Below are 23,496 nucleotides of genomic sequence, written 5' to 3'. Positions count from 1 at the left end.
TGATTCTCAGAGGGTGAGAGTAAGTGGCACCAGGAATACTCTCTCCTCTCTCCGCTTAATGCTCCCCTGGCTCTCATTTACATAACCTAGAATATGTCCTGACAGCCAGGGGATGTTTTTGATTTGTTGAAGCCCCTGTTGAAAGAGGGAGATGTTTAGAACCAAGGCTGTTGCTCTCGCCTTCTCCACACAGCATCTGATGCACATGCCAACTTGGATACCATGTTGGGTGATGACAAGGAATTACCGAGAGCACAACTGAGAGGGTCAGGGAAGGAAGATTTGTGTGTTTTTTGTCTGGGAATGTGTGTAATTCATAATGAATACAAGGAATACAAAGGCAGTCCGTTGCCAGGGTCTGTAAAGGGCTACAAGCAGCAAACCACAAACCAAACCAAATAAAACGATTTATTATACATTGCCACTTCATATGAGCCAAATTGTATGGCCAGGGTATGATCCATTACATTTTCCGATCCCATATCTAGGATTCCACATACATTCTAAACAATAGGAATGTTGTTCTTAAGGCCAGAGCTAGCTTACCCCCACCCCCATTCTATCAGAGCACGCCTGACACCTGCTGTGTGCAGTGAAAGCAAGGAACAACTGGAGGCATGGTGTGTGTGTGTGTGTGTGTGTGTGTGTGTGTGTGTGTGTGTGTGTGTGTGTGTGTGTGTGTGTGTGTGTGTGTGTGTGTGTGTGTGTGTGTGTGTGTGTGTGTGTGTGTGTGTGTTTCGCATGCCACTCTGTCTCCAGCGGGGGTTTGTGTGGCAAAATATCTCCACCTTGGCACATATGAAAAACATTCATGGACCAGTAAGGCCAAGACATTATATGGCCCCAATGGTGCCATGTTGCCTAAATGTTGCTCCTTTGTCTTTGGAAAAAATGCATGCCATGTATCGCCAAACCATCACACTATCATTGGTCTCTCGCACTATTTTGTTGATGGGGTCATTTACAAGTGTGTGATGTGTGTGTGTTTTAGAATGTGTGTCTATGAAAACAGAAAATGGACATGAAAGGGGGGGATTACTTGTAGAAATAGCAATGGATCAACTGAAACACAATTCACTCCTCCATTGAAATGAATGGTCAATGCAGCGACCTATTTGATCAGCTGCCAGACAAAAGATTTGACAGAAACTGTGAAGAAAAACACCAATGTGAAGGCTTTCCTGATTTCCCAAGTTTTGAAGATGCATGCTAGATTTGGTAGCCTTTTATTCTAAATTTATATTGGCTTCAATAGGGTTTCAAAGGATGTTTGCATAGATGCATTTTCTATGCTATGTAGCTCGATGCTATGTAGCTCTATGATATGTAGCTCTGAACTGTGAGTACAGTATGTACTGTAAGCATGCTACCAAACTAAAAAGCACAAATGCCAAATCTATACACTTCCAACAACTCAAACTAATTCATAGCAATACAACATACTGAAAGGAACAAATTGATGTTTATTTCTCTCCAGATATTCCATAGTTTTTGGATGCTTGGTCATGGAATTTGCAGGTTAACAGCTCGGAGCGTACGACTGCCTTGGTGGCACAGTCAGCATGGATTTCCTATAGAATGTTAGTCAGATTGGAGCTGAGGCCTGTCTCCCTCTCTCCTTCTCCGTCTGAGGCCTTCTGGCTGTTCTAGATCTCATAAATCAGCCGTAGCACAGCCCTATACTGAAGCTACCACACACAGGCACCGTGGCAAGGTTAATAACACTCACATCACCTCGGCCTGTTTGCAACAACCAACTGATAACCAAACACATTTATGGGGCCCGTGCACGTGATCAATCTTGCTGGTGAATGGCGTTCATATGCTGTCTGAGTCTGAATCATATAAAATAATTTTGAGGCGGAGTCATGACGAGACTGTGTCGTGAGAATGTAGACCACCATTGACCGCTGCTTAGTTGGCGAACGTGCAGTCACTGGAGAATAAACTGGATTAGCTTTCGTTTGAGACTGTTCTATCAACGGGACCTGAAAAACTGTAATATCCTGTGTTTCTCTGAGTCGTGGCTGCACAAGGACATGGATATACAACTTGCTGGTTTAAGACCGGATGGCAGACTCGGGTAAGGCGAGAGAGGTAGGGGTGTGTCTCTTTGTTAACAACAGCTGGTGCACGATCTCTAATGTTAAGGAATTCTTGAGTTCTTTCTCGTCTTAGTTAGAATACCTCATGATAAGCTGCAGAACATACTATTCACCAAGAGAACTTTCATCTATATTTTTCATAGCTGTCTATCTACATCCACAAACTGATGCTGGCACTAAGACTGCACTCATCGAGCTGTATAGGGCCATAAGGAAACAAGAAAATGCACATTCAGCGGGGCTGTTTCTCGTGGCCGGTGATTTTAATATAGAAAAACAGAAATTTTGACCATCATGTCACCAGTGCAACTAGAGGCGACACAACTCTAGATCACCTTTACTCCACACACAGAAATGCATACAAGGCACCTCCCTCTGCCTCCCTTTGACAAATCAGACCAAAACTCTATCCATCTGATTTCTGCTTACAAACAAAAACTCAAACAGAAAGTACCAGTGATGCACTCAATATGGAAGTGGTCCGAAGATGCTAAGCTACAGGACTGTTTCGCTAGCACAGACTGGAGTAAGTTCTGGGATTCATCCGATAACATTAAGGAGTTTACCACATCAGTCACCGGCTTCATTAATAAGTGCATCGACGACGTCGTCCCCACAATGACCGCACTTACATACCCACAAGCCATATAGTACAGGCAACTTCCACACTGAGCTAAAGGCTAGAGCTGCCGCTTTCAAGAAGCAGGACATTAATCTGAATGCTTATAAGACATTCCACTACGGCATCTGACAAGCCATCAAACAGGCAAAGTGTCAATACAGGACTAAGATCGAATCCTACTACACCGGCTCAGACACTCGAGAGATGTCGCAGGGCTTGTTAACTATTACGGATTACAAAGGTAAACCCAGCCACAAGCTGCCCAGTGACGCAAGCCTACCAGACGAGCTAAATGCCTTCTACGCTCATTTCGAGGCAAGCAACACTGAACCCTTGCATGAGAGCACCAGCTGTTCTGGGCGACTGTGCGATCTTGCTGTCCTTTGAAAATGTGAGTAAGGCCTTTAAACATGTTAACATTCACAAGGCCGCAGGACCAGGTGGAATACCAGGATGCATACTCCGAGCATGCGCTGACCAGCTGGCAAGTGTCTTCACTGACATTTTCAACCTATTTTTATAATATCAACTTCTTTCAATCAGACCACCACAGCCCCCGTGCCCAATAATACCAAACTAACCTACCTAAATTAATATTGCCCCATAGTACTCACATCTATAGCCATGAAATGCTTTGAAAGACTTGTCATGGCTCACATCAACACCATCGTCCGAGACACCCTGGACCCACTCCAATTCGCATACCGCCCCAACAACAGATGACACACTCTCTATTGCACTCCACAGTGCCCTCACTCACCTGGACAAAATTAATACCTATATAAGAATGCTGTCATTTACTACAGCACAACATTCAACACCATAGTCCTCTCCAAGCTCATCACCAAGCTCAGGACCCTGGGACTGAACACCTACCTCTGCAACTGGATCCTGGACTTTCTGACGGGCAACACCCAGGTGGTGAAGGTAGGCAACAACACATCCGCCACACACGGGGCGGCAGGTAGCCTTGTGGTTAGAGCGTTGGGCCAGTAACCGAAAGGTTGGTGGATTGAATCGCCAAGCTGGCAAGGTCAAAATCTGTTGTTCTGCAACTGTACAAGGCAGTTAACCCACTGTTCCTAGGCTGTCATTGTAATTAAGAATGTGTTCTTAACTCACTTGCCTAGTTAAATGAAGGTTAAAAAAAACACTGACCATCAACAAAGGGCCCCCTCAGGAGTGTGTGCTTAGTCCACTCCTGTCCTCCCTGTTCACCCACGACTGCATGGCCACGAATGACTCCAACACCATCAAAGAGTCCACCTGAGGTCAATTCAAATGATTGGACCTGACTTGGAAAGGCACACACTTGTCTATGTCAAGTCTCATAGTTGACAGTGCATGTCAGAGAAAAAAACAAGCTATGAGGTTGAATGAATTGTCCGTAGAGTGCTGAGACAAGATTGTGTCGAGGAACAGATCTGGGAAAGGTACCAAAACATTTCTGCAGCATTGACGGTCCCCAACAACACAGTGGCCTCCATCACTCTTTAATATAAATACATTTCGATTTTAGCAACTTTATTACAAAAAAAAACTGTCATACCTTATTTACAAACATATTCAGACCCTTTGCTATGAGAGTCAAAATTGAGCTCAGGTGCATCCTGTTTCCATTGATCCTCCTTGAGATGTTTCTTCAACTTCATTGGAGTCCACCTGTGGTAAATGCAATTGATTGGACCTGATTTGGAAAGGCACACACCTGTCTATATAAGGTCCCATAGTTGACAGTGCACGTCAGTGCAAAATCCAAGCCATGAAGTTGAAGGAATTGTCTGTAGAACGCTGAGACAGGATTGTGTCGAGGCACAGATCTGGGAAGGGTACCAAAACATTTCTGCAGCATTGAAGGTTCCAAAGAACATAGTGGCCTCCTTCACTCTTTAATAGAATACATTTGGAACCACCAACACTTTTCCTAGAGCTGACAGCCCGGCAAAATTAAGCAATCGAGGGAGAAGGGCCTTGGTCAGGGTGGTGACCAAGAACCCGATGGTCACTCTGGCAGAGCTCCAGAGTTCCTCTGTGGAGATGGGAGAACCTTCCAGAAGGACTAACATCTCTGCAGCACTCCACCAATCAGGCCTTTAAGGTAGAGTGGCTAGATGGAAGACACTCCTCAGTAAAAGGCACATGACAGCCCGCTTGGAGTTTGCCAAAAGACACCTGAAGGACTCTCAGACCGTGAAAAACAAGATTCTCTGGGCTGATGAAACCAATATTGAAATCTTTGGCTTGAATGCCAAGCTTCTCGTCTGGAGGAAACCTGGCAACATCACTACGGTGAAGCTTGGTGGTGGAAGCATCATGCTGTGGTATTGTTTTTCAGCGGTAGGGACTGGGAGACTAGTCAGGACCTAGGGAAAGATGAACGGAGCAAAGTACAGAGAGATCCTCGATGAAAACCTGTTCCAGAGCGCTCAGGACCTCAGACTGGGGGCGAAGGTTCAACCTCCTACAGAACAATGACCCTCATTACAAAGTCCATACAACGCAGGAGTGGCCTCGGGACAAGTCTCTGAATGTCCTTGAGTGGCCCAGCCAGAGCCCAGACTTGAACCCGATCTAACATCTCTGGAGAGACCTGAAAATATCTGTGCAGTGACACTCCCCATCCAACCTGACAGAACTTGAAAGGATCTGCAGAAAAGAATGAGAGAAACTCCCCAAATAAATGTGTGTCAAGCTTGTAGCATCATACCCAGTGGTGAAAAAAGTACTAAATTTCATACTTGAGTAAAAGTAATGATACCTTAATAGAAAATGGCTCAAGTAAAAGGGAAAGTTACCCAGTAAAATACTACTTGAGTAAAAGTCTAAAAGTATTTTGTTTTATATATGCTTATGTATCAAAAGTAAATGTAATCACTATAATATACTTAAGTATGAAAAGTACAACTATAAATAATTTCAAACTCCTTCTATTAAGCAAAGCAGACAGCCACATTTTTTTTTTTTTTTTAAATGTACAGATAACCAGGGACACACTCAGACATCATTTACAAACGAAGCATGTGTTTAGTAAGTCTGCCAGAGCAGAGGCAGTACGGATGACCAGGGATGTTCTCTTGATAAGTATGTGAATTAGACCACATTTTCCTGTCCTGCTAAGCATTCAAAATGTAACAATTACTTTTGGGTGTCAAGGAAAATGTATGTGTCACGTTCCTGACCTGTTTTCTCTTGTTTTTGTATGTGTTTAGTTGATCAGGGCGTGAGTTGGGGTGGGCATTCTATGTTATGTGTTTCGGTTTAGGTTCATTGTCATTTAGCCTGATATGGTTCTCAATCAGGGACAGGTGTTTTACGTTTCCTCTGATTGAGAACCATATTAAGGTAGGTTGTTCACACTGTTTGTTTGTGGGTGGTTGTCTTCCGTGTTTGTGTCTGTGCACCACACGGGACTGTTTCGTTTGTTCCTTCGTTTGTGTAGTCTGTACCTGTTCATGCGTTCTTCGTGTATATGTAAGTTCTCTAGTTCAGGTCTGTCTACGTTCGTTTATTTGTTTTGTAGTTTGTTGAAGTATTTTCGTGTTTCGTCTTTACTTTAATAAATATCATTATGCCATATCACAACGCTGCGCTTTGGTCCAATCCCTACTCCTCCTCTTCGTCCGAAGAGGAGGAGAACGACCGTTACAGTATGGAGTAAAGAGTACATTATTTTCTTTAGGAATGTAGTGAAGTTAAATTTGTCAAAAATGTAAATAGTAAAGTACAGATACCCCAAAAAACAACTTAAGTAGTACTTTAAAGTATGAAAATATCTCCCAAGGTGCTTCAACAATGTACTGAGTAAAGGGTCTGTGATAAAGGGTCTGTGATATAAATGTGATATTTAAGTTTTACATTTTTTATACATTTGCAAAAATGTATAAAAACCTGTTTTTGCATTGTCATTGTGGGGTGTTGTGTGTAGATTGATGAAAAAGAACTATATAATCTATTTTAGAATAAGGCCTGTAACATAACAAAATGTCGAAAAAGTCAAGGGGTCTGAATACTTTCCAAATGCACTGTAAATCCATGTTACTTTTACTCGTCATTGTTATTCATTATTCACTGTGTATTTATTCCTTGTTTCACTATTTATATTTATTTATATTTTTTATCTTAAGTAATATCTTAACAGATATGTCGGAATTAGAGAACATCGCTCATTACCAAACCTTCTCTAATCAAAGTTCTCTAAACAAATAGCTTATATCATATGCTTTCATTCCCAGATATCTCCCCCTGTATAGCAGAACAGCACAGTCCACCAGTTGAGGTTGCAGGAAAACAAGGGTTAACCGTCTTTGCCTGGTCCAACTCCCCATACAGCATACAACATTACACACATTGAAATCAAAGGTAAGTAAAATGTTTTCCCCTTATGACAATGCTTTCCAACCAATCAGTTGTGTTGTGACAAGGTACAGTAGGGGTGGTATACAGAAGATAGCCCTATTTGGTAAAAAAAAAAAAGTCCATAAGAACAGCCCAAATAAGCAAAGAGAAACGACAGTCCATCATTACTTTAAGACATGAAGGTCAGTCAATCCAGAAAATTCCAAGAACTTTGAAAGTTTCTTCAAGTGCATTCACAAAAACCATCAAGCACTATGATGAAACTGGCTCTCATGAGGACCGCCACAGGAAAGGAAGTCCCTGAGTTACCTCTGCTGCAGAGGATAAGATCATTAGATTTAACTGCACCTCAGATTGCAGCCCAAATAAATGCTTCACAGAGTTCAAGTAACAGACACATCTCAACATGAACTGTTCAGGGGACACTGCGTGAATCAGGCCTTCATGGTCGAATTGCTGCAAAGACACCACTACTAAAGGACACCAATAATAAGAAGAGACTCGCTTGGGCCAAGAAATACGTACAATAGACATTAGACTGGTGGACATCTGTCCTTTGAGATTTTTGGTTCCAACCGCCGTGTCTTTGTGAGACACAGAGTAGGTGAACCTTGGCGTGCTAAGAACCTTGGCGTGATCCTGGACAACACCCTGTCGTTCTCAACTAACATCAAGGCGGTGACCCGTTCCTGTAGGTTCATGCTCTACAACATTCGCAGAGTACGACCCTGCCTCACGCAGGAAGCGGCGCAGGTCCTAATCCAGGCACTTGTCATCTCCCGTCTGGATTACTGCAACTCGCTGTTGGCTGGGCTCCCTGCCTGTGCCATTAAACCCCTACAACTCATCCAGAACGCCGCAGCCCGTCTGGTGTTCAACTTTCCCAAGTTCTCTCACGTCACCCCGCTCCTCCGCTCTCTCCACTGGCTTCCAGTTGAAGCTCGCATCCGCTACAAGACCATGGTGCTTGCCTACGGAGCTGTGAGGGGAACGGCACCTCCGTACCTTCAGGCTCTGATCAGGCCCTACACCCAAACAAGGGCACTGCGTTCATCCACCTCTGGCCTGCTCGCCTCCCTACCTCTGAGGAAGTACAGTTCCTGCTCAGCCCAGTCAAAACTGTTCGCTGCTCTGGCACCCCAATGGTGGAACAAACTCCCTCACGACGCCAGGTCAGCGGAGTCAATCACCACCTTCCGGAGACACCTGAAACCCCACCTCTTTAAGGAATACCTAGGATAGGATAAAGTAATCCTTCTAACCCCCCCCCCTTAAAAGAGTTAGATGCACTATTGTAAAGTGGTTGTTCCACTGGATATCATAAGGTGAATGCACCAATTTGTAAGTCGCTCTGGATAAGAGCGTCTGCTAAATGACTTAAATGTAAATGTAAATGACTTAAATGTGAATGGATGTTCTCCGCATGTGTGGTTCCCACCGTGAAGCATGGAGGAGGAGGGCTGATGGTGTAGGCGTGCTTTGCTGGTGACCCTGTCTGTGATTTATATAGAATTCAAGGCACACTTAACCAGCAAGGCTACCACAGCATTCTGCAGTGGTATGCCATCCCATCTGGTTTGAACTTAGTGGGACTATCATTTGTTTTTCAACAGGACAATGACCCGACAGAGAGTGATGGAGTGGTGCATCAGATGACCTGGCCTCCACAATCACCTGACCTCCAATTGAGATGGTTTGGGATGAGTTGGACCGCAGAGTGATGGAAAAGCAGCCAACAAGTGCTCAGCATATGTGGGAACTCCTTCAAAACTGTTGGAAAAGCATTCCAGGTGAAGCTGGTTGAGAGAATATTAAGAGTGTGCAAAGCTGTCATCAAGGCAAAGGGTGGCTACTTTGAAGAATCTAAAATATAAAATAGATTTAGATTTGTTGAACACTTTTTTGGTTACATGATTCCGTATGTGTTATTTCATAGTTTTGATGTCGTAACTATTATGCTACAATGTAGAAAATAGTAAAAAAATAAAGAAAAACCCTTGAATGAGTAGGTGAGTCCAAACTTTTGACTGGTACTGTATATATGATTTTTTTTTTTTACAAATTGTTGGGGGGGTCGGGCCCCATAGCAGCTGGGGGCAATAAGTGACCTCGTATGTCGCTTATGCCTAGAACAGGCCCTGCTGTTCATGGTCAATATTCTGCCGTTTTTTATCTAAATAATTTCCTGTCAGTACTGTACAGTAAAATAGAACAAAAAGCATAACCCTGGGCACAGATGTCAATTCAACATCTATTCCAAGTTGGTTCAGTGTAATTTTGTTGAAACGACGTGGAAACAACATTGATTCAACCAGTCCATCGAGTCCTTTGGGTATACCTGTAGCTGATGACAATGTCTTGACAACATACTGTACATGAGTCATTCCACCTCAAAAACCACAAGAAAGAGGATTTTGACATGCACCATCTCAGATTTTTCCCAGCCCAACAAAGTGTATACAGTATCGGTTCCCTATGTTTGACAAGTAGTATGCAGCTGCTGCTTAGAGTATTGCTTCTTCATACTTTAATGTATTCTCTGTGAATCTGGTGATGTTTTTGTTTCCCTGTTTAGAGAAATTAGCCATTGAAGTCACTTGCATTCTTTACCCAAATTAGTGTGCATTTGCGAAAGTATCAAGCTTTGCCCACTAGATGTCGCTGTTCCTGCTACTGCCACCACACCTTTTTTAATCAATTTTACTGGTCTCTTGTGGGTTTTAAATGGATCACAAAAATGTATTTGCAACTTTGGGTAGAAAACCAATAACTTCTGCTCATGATGAAAATAAATTGTGTGGTCATCCTCATAACTCAAGCTAGTCCTCCATGAAAGCAATTAAGTTTGTCCTTCTCTTAGGCTCAAATTGTGTCCAGGAAATTGATCCTCTATGTGTGGTTGATTCCCTTCAAAAAAAGGTCTGGATTGGTCAGACCACTCCTGGTGAACAAGCAATCCATTAGGCTGCAGCGTTCTAGTGGTTTCAGTGTTACGATCTCTAATGCTCTTCAATGGCACAAGTCCCAAACACATACGTTGGTTTTAATGGTTAATGTCACTAATCACACTACATATGGGGATGTAATAATAATTTATTACATAATAATAACATATGACTGCATGCAATGGTTTATAATTTTATTAGGGTTGAAAAAAAACATCACCACATTCACAGAGAATACTTTACAATGGGTGAAGAACCAATACTCCAAGCCGCAGCTCCATACTACATGTCAGACATTGAGAACTGATACTGTATACTGGTTGTTGGGGTGGGATTGGTGTGAGGTGGGGGTCCATGGGTGGCTTTGACCAATTTATTGGATTCATCATGTCTTTCTCGATGGTAGGAAGAAGTTTGGTTAAATTCGGGTGTTGGGTACTATATTTATGTCAAGGCTGTGGGTAACTGGTGAAAGGAGTCAGGCGCAGGAAAGCTGAGATGAGTGGACAAGCTATTTAATACAATAAAAAACACCAGTAAAACACAATACTATGGTGCTGGAAAAATACCGGTACCACGAAATAAACGGGCGTAATAACAAAACCCGGTAACAATAATACCAGCCATCAGATACAGCCTTACAATAAAACAAACATGCACACACAAACATGTAATGGGGGAATTGAAACCAGATGTGTAGAAAACAAAAGACAAAACAAATAAAAAATTAAAAGTGGATTGGCGATGGCTAGAAGGCCGGTGATGTCGACCGCCGAACACAACCCGAACAAGGAGAGGCATCAACTTCGGCCGAAGTCGTGACAATTTATTGAATATTATGTGAATCCTATCAATTAAAATGGGCCAATTTGGGTTGCAATCAATTTGCTTAATTTCTCAGATATCAAATTAAATTTCAACAAAATAAAGTTTGAGGATCTTATCTGTTTCAAACTAAAGAAATTATTTCATTACAATCTTAGATAATGACTTGCTGAAACGATATGGAATGACCCACATGTATTGCCTCTGCGAAAAAAGAACATGACTGTTGAGGTTGACTATGATCCCACTAGACACAAACTGGTTGAATCAATGTTTCAATGCAATTTGTCAATGTATTATGATGTGGAATCTATGTGATAAATATATAGGATTTGAAAAAAGTCCTTAAGGTTGTTTTGAGAGTGAAATCTCAACCACATGATTGTCATCATTCTAACCAAATTTCAACAGACAAACCTTGCATAAAATATTTGGAATTTGTACCTTTAAAACAACATTAGATTTTCAAAGTTATATCGACTGTCAGAAAAAAAACAATAGGCTGGGCACCTCCTACTGGAGAATTGATCTACTGTATCTACAGCTACCCTTTGGTCTCCCATCCAAGGTTTTAACCAAGCCCAGCTTAGATGGGCTTGTCACTGACTAAACCAAATAGATTCACTGTTGCTATCGAAGTCATTCTAAAGGGTAGGTTTAAGAGAGCAAATTAAATGTGACCATACTTTATCACTCATATGTCATCAATGATGCTATTTAGGCCTACAGCATTTGCAAAGTCATCAACAGCAATTGTTTCAATTCAACCCCCAAATTTAACTAAAAATAGACAATAAATACAGGCCTAGGGTTTCGAGCCCTGGTTGATTTCAAATGTAATGATATTTTGTGATATTGAATTGTGTTTGTCCACACAAATATCTTCACATTTGAAGGAGTTGTATCTTCTGCTTTGATAGTTCCATCTGTGCCACTAATTAGTCTGGCTTTAAGTCCAGTTTGTCTACAAATGAACAAATGATATATTGGATTCACGTCTCCATCTCAACCAAATTAAATAAAAGCACTAAATCAAACTTAATTGACATTTTACATTTTAATCTTTCAGCAGATGTTCTTATCCAGAGCGATTAACGTTAGTGCAAACATCTTAAGATAACTAGGTGAGACAACCACATATCAAGTCGTAGTTGGTACATTTTTCCTCAATAAAGAAGTTATAATTTAATAACCTGCCCAGGGACTGCGGTTGAAAATTAGACGGCTGGCTAAAACCGGCACTTTTACTGAAACGTTGATTAATGTGCACTGTCCCTGTAAAAATAAATAAACTAAACTAAACTAAATAAGCAAAGACAGTGCTAGTAGGAAAATACATGTTTTTTTTAAGGGTGGGTGGGTGTAAGACTGAGATGTCTTATTTAAAATACTCAGAAGTTTTCAAACTGGAATTAAAGCCAGACTAAGTCAATGGCACAGATGGAACTATTCAATCAGAAGATAAATCTCCTTCAAATGTTGATTCACTTTAGCAATACAACAAATAGCTTATTAACTTGTTGACAAGTTAACACATATGTTGGATTCTTGTCTCCAACTCAACCAAAAATAAAAGTTAAACAATGGGATTAAGCCAGTGAATATAGGTTGTAAAATCATTGATCAGTGTCTCAACCAAATATGACCCAATTATCCACGTTGAAATGACATAGTGTGCCCAGTGGGATGTCGCTTTAGATCAGAGGTGTCAAACTCATTTTGCCCCGGGGGCCGCATTCGGTCTTCAACGAGGTCCGGAGGGCCACACTGAAAATTGGTTATACATGATATACAAAAGTATGTGGACACCCCTTAAAATTAGTGGATTCGGCTATTTCAGCCACACCTGTTCCTGGCAGGTGTATAAAATCGAGCACACAGCCAAGCAATCTCCATAGACAAACATTGGCAGTAGAATGGCCTTACTGAAAAGCTCAGTGACTTTCAAAGTAGCACCGTCATAGGATGCCACCATTCCAACAAGTCAGTTAGTCAAATGTTTTGCCCTGCTAGAACTACCCTGGTCAACTGTAAGTGTTGTTATTGTGAAGTGGAAATGTCTAGGAGCAACAACGGCTCAGCAGTGAAGTAGTAGGGCAAACAAGCTCACAGAACGGGACCGCCGAGAGCTGACTACCGAGTTCCAAACTACATCTGGAAGCAACGTCAGCACAAGAACTGTTCGTCGGGAGCTTCATGAAATGGGTTTCCATGGCTGAGCAGCCACACACAAGCCTAAGATCACCATGCGCAATGACAAGCGTCGGCTGGAGTGGTGTAAGTCTTGCTGCCATTGGACTCTGGAACAGTGGAAATGCGTTCTCTGGAGTGATGAATCACGCTTCATCATCTGGCAGTCCGAAGGATGAATCATGGGTTTGGCAGATGCCAGGAGAATGCTACCTAACCCAATGAGTAGTGCCAACTGTAAAGTTTGGTGGAGGAGGAATAATGGTCTGGGGCTGTTTTTCATGGTTCGGGCTAGGCCCCTTAGATCCAGTGAAGGGAAATCCTAATGCTACAGCCTACAATTACATTCTAGATGATTTTGTGCTTCCAACTTTGGGGAAGGGGAAGGCCCTTTCCTGTTTCAGCATGACAATGCCCCCGTGCACAAAGCGAGGTCCGAGAAGAAATGGTTTGTCAAGATCGGTGCGGAAGAATTTGACTGGCCTGCACAGAACCTTGACCTCAACCCCATCAATCACCTTTGGGATGAATTGGAACACCGAAAGCGAGCCAGGCCTAATCGCCCAACATCAGTGCCCAACCTCACAAATGCTCTTGTGGCTGAATGGAAGCAAGTCCCCGCAGCAATGTTCCAACATCTAGTGGAAAGCCTTCCCATCAGAGTGGAGGCTGTTATAGTAGCAAAGGGCGGACCAACCTTATATTAATGCCCATGATTTTGGAATGAGATGTTTGACAACCAGGTGTCCACATACTTTTGATCGTGTAGTGTGTATAGAGATGGGTAATGAAGAGGATTTTTTTAGGTGTCATTGGACTCAGTCAAAGGTTTACAGTTTCTGCAGGAGAAGAAAAAAGAGTATAAAGAAAAACAGTGGAGGAATCCTGGTGTCTTTGGTGACAGCATGGGGCAGACGGGGGAGGCTTTGACTCTCTCTCTGGCAGAGACAGAACTTGCCTCCTTAGACAAATAGACTAACACACAACACACAACCCACATCCCTTTTTCCACCTCCGTAACCTGCTAATGTAGGAAATACAGTCATTATTTGGAGAGGTCTGTGGTTAGAAGGTTCAATGATAAAACACAAGAATACGCTAGAGTTGGAAATATTCAACAACAAAAAAACATTTATACAAAAAAATGTACATTTACTGGTTCAGGTAACCCATAAACAAGGCAAAACACGTTGAAAGCTCGTAACGTGTGGTATATACCAAGGTCAATCATTTTGAGGGGAATGGGTGAAGCCTTTAAGAGCAAATTGTCTATCATTTCCGAGGGGAAAGAGTGTTGTTAGCCAACAAACTACTTTGTAATGACTTCTATCTGTCTCACTATTCAGCCTGCCCTAGAGTGTAGATGTGGGGGGGGGGGGGGTATCAGGAGAGGTTGGTAGTGGAAAGCACAAACATGTTCTAGCAAGGCAAAAAATATTTTTTTCAACCCAAGACACATTTTTGTTGTATCATCACAATCTATCACAGCAGCCCATGCAAAATATTATTTTTTGCATGACCTAATGAAAGGAAGTGCAATGCAGGCAAAGTACTTTTTGTGGTTAGATGACAGTTGAAAGATTAGGGAAGCTTTGGTGTTCATCTGTCTGCATAACGTTACACACACATTGGCTTATCCTCACACACACCTCCTACCTCAGGCCCCCCCGGAGCTTACTGGCTCCTGACTCACCTGCACTGCAGATGCACAGGTAGTGTCAGGGTCAAAGGTGAGATCCTCTTACTGTGGTTGTCCAAACCAGGCTGAACTCTCTCCCTTTGGGCAAGGATCAGAGTTCCCTCTGTATTCTGCACTTCAATTATTTGACTTATCATCCCTCATCACATAAAACCCTCACAAACTTTTACAGATGCACAATTGAGAGCATCCTGTCGGGCTGTATCACCGCCTGGTAAGGCAACTGCTCCGCCCACAACCGCAAGACTCTCCAGAGGGTGGTGCGGTCTGCACAGCACATCACCGGGGGCAAATGACCTGCCCTTCAGGACACCTACAGCACCCGATGTCACAGGAAGGCCATAAAGATCATCAAGGACAACAACCACCTGAGCCACTGCCTGTTCACCCCGCTATCATCCAGAAGGCGAGGTCAGTACAGGTGCATCAAAGCTGGGACAGAGAGACTAAAAAACAGCTTCTATCTCAAGGAGTTCACACATAAACAGCAATCACTAACACAGAGGCTGCTGCCTACATACAGATTCATCATTAGCCACTTTAATAAATGGATCACTAGTCACTTCAAAAAATGCCACTTTAATAATATTTACATTACTCATCTCATATGTACAGTATATATTGTATTGTATACCATCTATTGCATCTTGCCTATGCCACTCGGCCATCGCTCATCCATAAATGTATGGATATATTTACAGGGCGGCAGGTAGCCTAATGGTTAGAGTATTGGGCCAGTAACCAAAAGGTTGCTAGATTGAATCCCTGAGCTGACAAGGTAAAACATTGGTTGTTCTGCACCTGAACAAGGCAGTTAACCCACTGTTCCTAGGCCGTCACTGTAAATAAGAATTTGTTCTTAACTGACTTGCCTAGTTAAATTAAAAAACCATGTACATATTCTAATTACATCCCTTTACATTTGTGTGTATTAGGTAGTTGTTGGAAAATTGTTAGATTACTTGTTAGATATTACTGCACTGTTTGAACTAGAAGCACAAGTATTTCGCTACACTCGCATTAACATCTGCTAACCATGTGTATGTGACAAATAAAATTTGATTTGGATTTCATCAGTGCAGGAAGACCCCCTGACCCAAAATCTAAGGTTACCTGTTAGTTGACTGTCTTTTGAAAGGCACTGAGCTTGACGCTATGTCAACAACATTTGTTCTGTTGAGGAGGGGAGGGGGGGCTTATTGTTAGGGTGAGCGATGAACAGAAAATCCAGTGATATTTTCTTTTTAGATTAGGATTAGGTTAAGGGTTTATATGTTTTTATTGTATGCCCCTAGTCAAGATAATACAGTTATGAACAATGTTTGATTCATTGAACACTGGTCACTTAAATAATGTTTACATACTGTTTTACCCACTTAATTTCCTAGTCAAGACTCATCCTATATAACTACTGCTGTACACACCTTTTCTTTTCATATACTGTCTATACGCACCATCATATACATATATATTTACATTCCGGACTCTGACATGGCTTCTTCTGATATATTTCTTAATTCCTTTCTTTGACTTTTTTTGATTTATGTGTATTGTTTTGTATTGTTCGGTATTACTTCACTGTTGGCATCAGATACATAAGCATTTTACTGCATCTGCAATGTGTACGCAACCAATAACAATTGATTTGATGTTTTATCTACTCTCTTGATCAACAGTTAGTCTATGCAAACTTCATTTGTTCAGATAGGAGATCTGAAATGGTGACCTCATGACAGAACCGCCTTCACATGACCCACAAATTTTCTGGCGATCCCAGTATGCATTAAAAAAATTATTTGCTAATAAAAATCAGTGACCACATAACTTGTTCTAAAAGCATAGCCCTCATGGGCGGCGCAGCGGTCTAAGGTACTGCATCTCAGTGCTTGAGGCGTCACAACAGACCCAGGTTTTATCCTTGGCTGTGTCACAGCAGGCCGTGACCGGGAGACCAATGAGGCGACGCACAATTGGCCCAGGGTTAGGGGAGGATTTGGTTGTCCGGGATTACCTTGTACAATCGCACTCTAGCAACTCCTTGTGGCGGGCCGGGTCAAGCAGTGCTGCTTGGCAGGGTCGTGTTTTGACCCTGCCAAGCCTCTCCTGAGTCCGTAGGGGAGACTGTAACTACCAATTGGATATCACTAAATTAGGGAGAAAAAAGGGGTCAACAACAAAAAATAATAATAACATTTTTTTTTAAAGCATAGACGCTAAAAGTAGATATACAGCTCCTTGATAATAACCTATGTTGACTCAGGCGCAGATGCATGCATGGCCTCCTACAGAGAGGGCTGCAAAGCAGCTATAAAAACACTGTGAAGATCCCCCTCTGTGCTCTGTCAGGTATCAATCATGGACCGTAAGTGGGATCCTTGAGAGGAGATGTTATCAGGGCAGCCCCGTACACACTCACACCACTGGATCTATTATCTGCCTCCAGATAACAATCCCTTTGCTGTGAATGGCCTACCCTGGTGCCATGTAGCCACACGCTCCCTACTGCTGCTCACTCATACAAACAAGGTACTAGGGTAACTAGGCCACTTCACCCCAGATAGGAGCACTTGATAAGCAAAGGTGCACACTTTCCACATTAGGCTTTAATCTTATCCATCATATTACAGGTTCTGTATTATGTCATGTTTCATGTTTTGTGTGGACCTCAGGAAGAGTAGCTGATGCTTTCGAAACAGCTAATGGGAATCCTAATAAAATACCAAAATACCAAATAAAGCATTTATCTAGATTCTGTTTTCAGATTTAATCCCAAAACATCAAGTTCAAGTTAAGTTTATTTGTCATATGCACAGGAACACATGGTGAACACAGTACAATGACATGCTTACTTGCAGGTTCACCTCTCGACAATGCAAAAACAATAAGAATAGAAAAATTATAAAGTAATAAAATAAAATAAATTGCAGCTCAATGGAATAACACAATAGGATTACATTTTTTGGGGCAGATGTATAAATACAAGGAAGGCACTCAAACAATTTACATTACAATATTTAGATGTGTGCCGGGGAAGGGGGATATGGAGAGCAAAGTGTTTTGTGTAATATTTGGCAATAATAAATAGAAGTCAGGAGGCTACATCTGGATTTCAGTGGACAAATTAGTGTGAAATAAAACAAAAAACAGGGTTTATTTAAGATCATAATCTTTCAGAAGAGGATTGCTCTAAACAAGGGGTGTATACTACACTGAACACAAATATAAACACAACATGTCAAGTGTTGGTTCCATGTTTCATGAGCTGAAATAAAAGACTCTAGAAATGTTCCATACGCACAAAAAGCTTATTTCTCTAAATTTTTTGGAACAAATTTGTTTATATCCCTGTGAGCATATCTCCTTTGCCAAGATAATCCATCCACCTGACAGGTGTGGCATATCAATAAGGTGCACCTTGTGCTGGGGACAATAAAAGGCTACTTTAAAATGTGCAGTTTTTTCACAAAACAGAATCACACCGCTGTCTCAAGTTTTGAGGGATCATACAATTGGCATGCTGACTGCAGGAATGTCCACCAGAGCTGTTTCCAGATATTTGAATGTTCATTCTTTTACCATAAGCCACCTTCAACGTCATTTTAGAGAATTTGTCAGTACGTGCAACCGGCCTCCCAAACGCAGACCATGTGTAACCATGCTAGCCCAGGACCTCCACATTCGGCTTCCTCACCTGTGGAATCGTCTGAGGGAGGGAGGGATGGTGGGTGCTGAGGAGTATTTCAGTCTGTAATTAAGCACTTTTGTGTGGAAAAACCCATTCTGATTGGTTGGGCCTTATTTCCCAGTCGGTGGGTCTGGCTCCCCAGTGGGTGGGCTTATACATCCCAGGCCCACCCAAGGATGTGCCACTGCCTAGTAATGTGAAATCGTTATATTCAGGCCATTTCATCTATTTCAATTGACTGATTTCCTTTTATGAACTGTAACTCAGTAAAATCATTGAAATTGTTGTGATTATATTTTTGTTCACTATAGTTTGCAAAGTTTTTCAGGAGAGAGGAGACGTCTATAGCACTGGCCCAGTTTAGATTTCTACTAGACCACAGCACGTTGGGCCTAATAACAAAACAGGCCTAGTTGGTCTCGCCGTGTTAGGACCTTAATGAGGAACATGTGGAGCTGCCCAGACACAGAGGAAATCCAATCCTTCTCCTTTTCTTCCCCCTCTCCTCCCCCTCTCCTGCTGCTACGCACTCCTCCTCACAGTCTCCAACATAGCTGCCTTCTCATTTCACTCTTCTTCTCTTCTATTGCCAGATTCCTGGGGATCTTTCTCTCTGTCTGACTCTCAAAACCCTTTCACTCTTCTTTACTTCTAGTTTCCTTACCCACAATACTCATTCTCCTCCAACCCCATGTTTTTGTCAGTTAGGCAACTCTCCACTTATTCCTTTTTTTCTATGGGCACATTTTTTTTATTGTTTCCACGTTTTCCAAAATATCTGCTCCGAATTTAGATTCAACAATGTCTGCAGAAAGAATGGGGTGTCAGCTATGACATGACAAATTGACTTTGAAAAATCTATTTTAATTATTGAACTAGAGGAAGTGAAGTGGATCTACACGCCCCGTAACGGAATTGTGGTAACAGAATTTCATCATGGGTCCCTGATCTGTACGACACAGAAATGCATAATTATGGATATGAATGTGTCATTCTCTTCTTCATGGTGATGTATCCTAAATAGGTACACAAAAGGTCAAAATATGTGTCACGCCCTGACCTCTGTTTTTCTATATATTTTGGTTAGGTCAGGGTGTGACTAGGGTGGGTACGCTAGTTTGTATGTCTAGGGTTTTTGTATGTCTAGGGTTTTTGTATGTCTAGGGGTGTTGTATGTCTAGGGGTTTTGTATGTCTATGTTGGCCTGATATGGTTCCCAATCAGAGACAGCTGTTTATCGTTGTCTCTGATTGGGGATCATATTTAGGTAGCCATTTTCATCGTTTGTGTTGTGGGATCTTGTCTACAGTAAGTTGCCTTTGTGCACTCCAGTAGCGTCATGTTTCGTTTGTTCTTTATTGTTTTGTGAGTTTCTCTTTATTAAAATTATGTGGAACTCTATGCACGCTGCGCCTTGGTCTCATCATTACGACGAGCGTGACAATATGCAATATCTTAATTTGCATTATGCTACACACTGGCTATTATTTTAATGTGCTCTGCCTCCAAACAAGACAAAATTTGGTTGGTCCAGGCCGGACTAAACCTGAACCAATCATAGACGTCTATGTTTCACAAGTTTGGACATCAAAGTAAAGCTCAGAGTACAGTAGAGCACAGTACAATACAGAAGCTTGACACTACAAGCTTGGCACACCTGTATTTGGGGAGTTTCTCCCATTTTTCTCTGCAGATCCTCTCAAGCTCTGTCAGTTTGGATGGGGAGCGTAGCCGTACAGCTATTTTCAGGACTCGCCAGAGATGTTAGATGGAGTATGAGTCCGGACTCTGGCTGGGCCACTCAAGGACATGTAGAGACTTGATCCTGAAGCCACTCCTGCATTGTCATGGCTGTGTGCTTAGGGTCGTTGTCCTGATGGATGGTGAACTTTCGCCCCGGTCTGAGGTCCTGAGTGATCTGGAGCAGGTTTCCATCAAGGATCTCCCTGTACTTTGCTCTGTTCATCTTTCCCTCCATCCTGACCAGTCTCCCAGTCCCTGTCGCTGACAAATATCCCCAAAGCATGATGCTGACACCACCATACCTCACCGTATGGATGGTATTGCCAGGTGATGAGTGGTGCCAGGTTTCCACCAGACGTGATGCTTGGCATTCAGGCCAAATAGTTCAATCTTGGTTTTATCAGACCAGAGAATCTTGTTTCTCATGGTCTGAGAGTCCTTTAGGTGCCTTTGGCAAACTCCAAGCGGGCTGTCATGTGCCTTTTACTGAGGAGTGACTTCCGTCTGGCCACTCTACCATAAAGGCCTACTTGGTGGAGTGCTGCAGAGATGGTTGTCCTTCTGGAAGGTTTTGCAATCTCCACAGAGGAACTCTGGAGCTCTGTCAGAGCAGGGCCCTTCTGCCCCGATTGCTCAGGTTGGCCGGGCGGCCAAATAGCTAGTTGGCGGGCTTCCTCTTCTAGCAAGAGTATTGGTGGTTCCAAAGTCTTCAATTTAAGAATGATGGAGGCCACTGTGTTCTTGGGGACCTTCAACGCGGCAGTCATTTTATGGTACCCTTCCCCAGATCTGTGCCTCGACACAATCCTGTCTCAGAGCTCTACGGACAATTCCTTCAACCTCATGGCTTGGTTATTGCGCTGACATGAACAGTCAACTGTGGGACCTTATATAGGCAGGTGTGTGCCTTTCAAATCATGTCCAATCAATATAATTTACCACAGGTAGACTCCAATCAAGTTGTAAAAACATCTCAAGGATGATCAATGGAAACACGATGCACCTGAGCTCAATTTCGAGTCTCATAGCAAAGGATCTGAATACTTATGTAAATAAGGTATTTCTGTTTTTGTTTTATAAAGTTGCAAAAATATCTAAAAACCTGTTTTTCCTTTTCATTATGAGGTATTGTGTGTAGCTTGATGACCAAAAATGTTAATTTAATCCATTTTAGAATAAGGCTGTAGCATAACAAAATGTGGAAAAAGTAAAGAGGTCTGAATACTTTCCGAATGCACTGTACGTGGGTTTCTGTTAATATCATTTCAAACCAATGTTTCTTAAACCTACAGTACAGAAGGCAGGAAAATGTATCCAAAACAAAATACTTCAATATTATTGTTTTTTGATGTATTTCCTCTGGATAAGAGCGTCTGCTAAATGACTTAAATGTAAATGTAAATGTAATACCTTTTAAGGTTTTTTTAAGTATATATTTTCTAGACCTCTTTTTCATCTGTTTGACCAGAAATCAAAGCCTTTGCTAATTCCACATTTTTAGGGTGGACAATGTATATACAGTTGAAGTCGGAAGTTTACATACACCTTAGCCAAATAATTTTGAACTCAGGTTTTCACAATTCCTGACATTTAATCGAAGTAAAAATTCCCTGTCTTTGGTCAGTTAGGATCACCACTTTATTTTAAGAATGTGAAATTTCAGAACAATAGTAGAGAATTATTTATTTCATCACATTCCCAGTAGGCTAGAAGTTTACATACACTCAATTAGTATTTGGTAGCATTGCCTTTAAATTGTTTAACTTGGGTCAAAAATGTCAGGTAGCCTTCCACAAGCTTCCCACAATAAGTTGGGTGAATTTTGGCCCATTCCTCCTGACAGAGCTGGTGTAACTGAGTCAGGTTTGTAGGCCTCCTTGCTTGCACACGCGGTTTCAGTTCTGCCCACCATTTTCCAATACCTTGACTTTGTTGTCCTTAAGCCATTTTGCCACAACTTTGGAAGTATGCTTGTGGTCATTGCCCATTTGGAAGACCCATTTGCGACCAAGCCTTAACTTCCTGACGGATGTCTTGAGATGTTGCTTCAATATATCCACATAATTTCCCTGCCTCATGATGCCATCTATTTTGTGAAGTGCACCAGTCCCTCCTGCAGCAAAGCACCACCACAACATGATGCTGCCACTCCCGTGCTTCACGGTTGGGATGGTGTTCTTCGGCTTGCAAGTCTCACACTTTTTCCTCCAAACAAACGATGGTCATTATGGCCAAACAGTTCTATTTTTGTTTCATCAGACCAGAGGACATTTCTCCGAAAAGTACAATCTTTGTCCCCATGTGCAGTTGCAAACCGTAGTCTGGCTTTTTTATGGCGGTTTTGGAGCAGTGGCTTCTTCCTTGCTGAGCGGCCTTCAGGTTATGTCCATATAGGACTTGTTTTACTGTGGATATAGATACTTTTGTACCTGTTTCCTCCAGCATCTTCACAAGATCCTTTGCTGTTGTTCTGGGATTGATTTGCACTTTTCGCACCAAAGTACGTTCATCTCTAGGAGACAGAACATATCTCCTTCCTGAGCGGTATGACAGCTGCATGGTCCCATGGTGTTTATACTTGCGTACTATTGTTTGTGCAGAGGAACGTGGTACCTTCAGGCGTTTGGAAATTGCTCCCAAGGATGAACCAGACTTGTGGAGGTCTACCTTTTGTTTTCTGAGGTCTTGGCTGATTTCTTTTGATTTTCCCATGATGTCAAGCAAAGAGGCACTGTGTTTGAAGGTAGGCCTTGAAATACATCCACAGGTACACCTCCAATTGACTCAAATTACTCAATTAGCCTATCAGAATCTTCTAAAGCCATGACATCATTTTCTGGAATTTTCCAAGATGTTTAAAGGCACAGTCAATTTAGTGTATGTAAACTTCTGACCCACTGGACTTGTGATAGTGAAATAATCTGTCTATAAACAATTGTTGGAAAAATTACTTGTGTCATGCACAAAGTAGATAGTCCTAACCGACTTGCCAAAACTATAGTTTGTTAACAAGACATTTGTGAAGTTGTTGAAAACCCGAATTTCAATGACTCCAACATAAGTGTATGTAAACTTCCGATTTCAACTGTATGGCTTAATAAAAAATAAAAATATATACTCTTAGCTTTCATTTGAAATCCAATTTGACTCGCTCCTATGAAAGGGAAAGGGGGATAGTAAATTGTCCAACTGAATGTATTCAACTGAAACGTGTCTTCCGCATTTAACCCAACCACTTTACATGTTGGTGCTCATGGGTCCTTTTACATGGAAATTACCCTATATACTATCACTCTTCCAATACCTATCTTTGCTTCATACCAAAA

This window comes from Salvelinus fontinalis, chromosome 5 (genome assembly GCF_029448725.1).
Source record: "Salvelinus fontinalis isolate EN_2023a chromosome 5, ASM2944872v1, whole genome shotgun sequence".
NCBI classification, from domain to species: Eukaryota; Metazoa; Chordata; class Actinopteri; order Salmoniformes; family Salmonidae; genus Salvelinus; species Salvelinus fontinalis.
Note: the sequence above shows the minus strand (reverse complement) of the source record.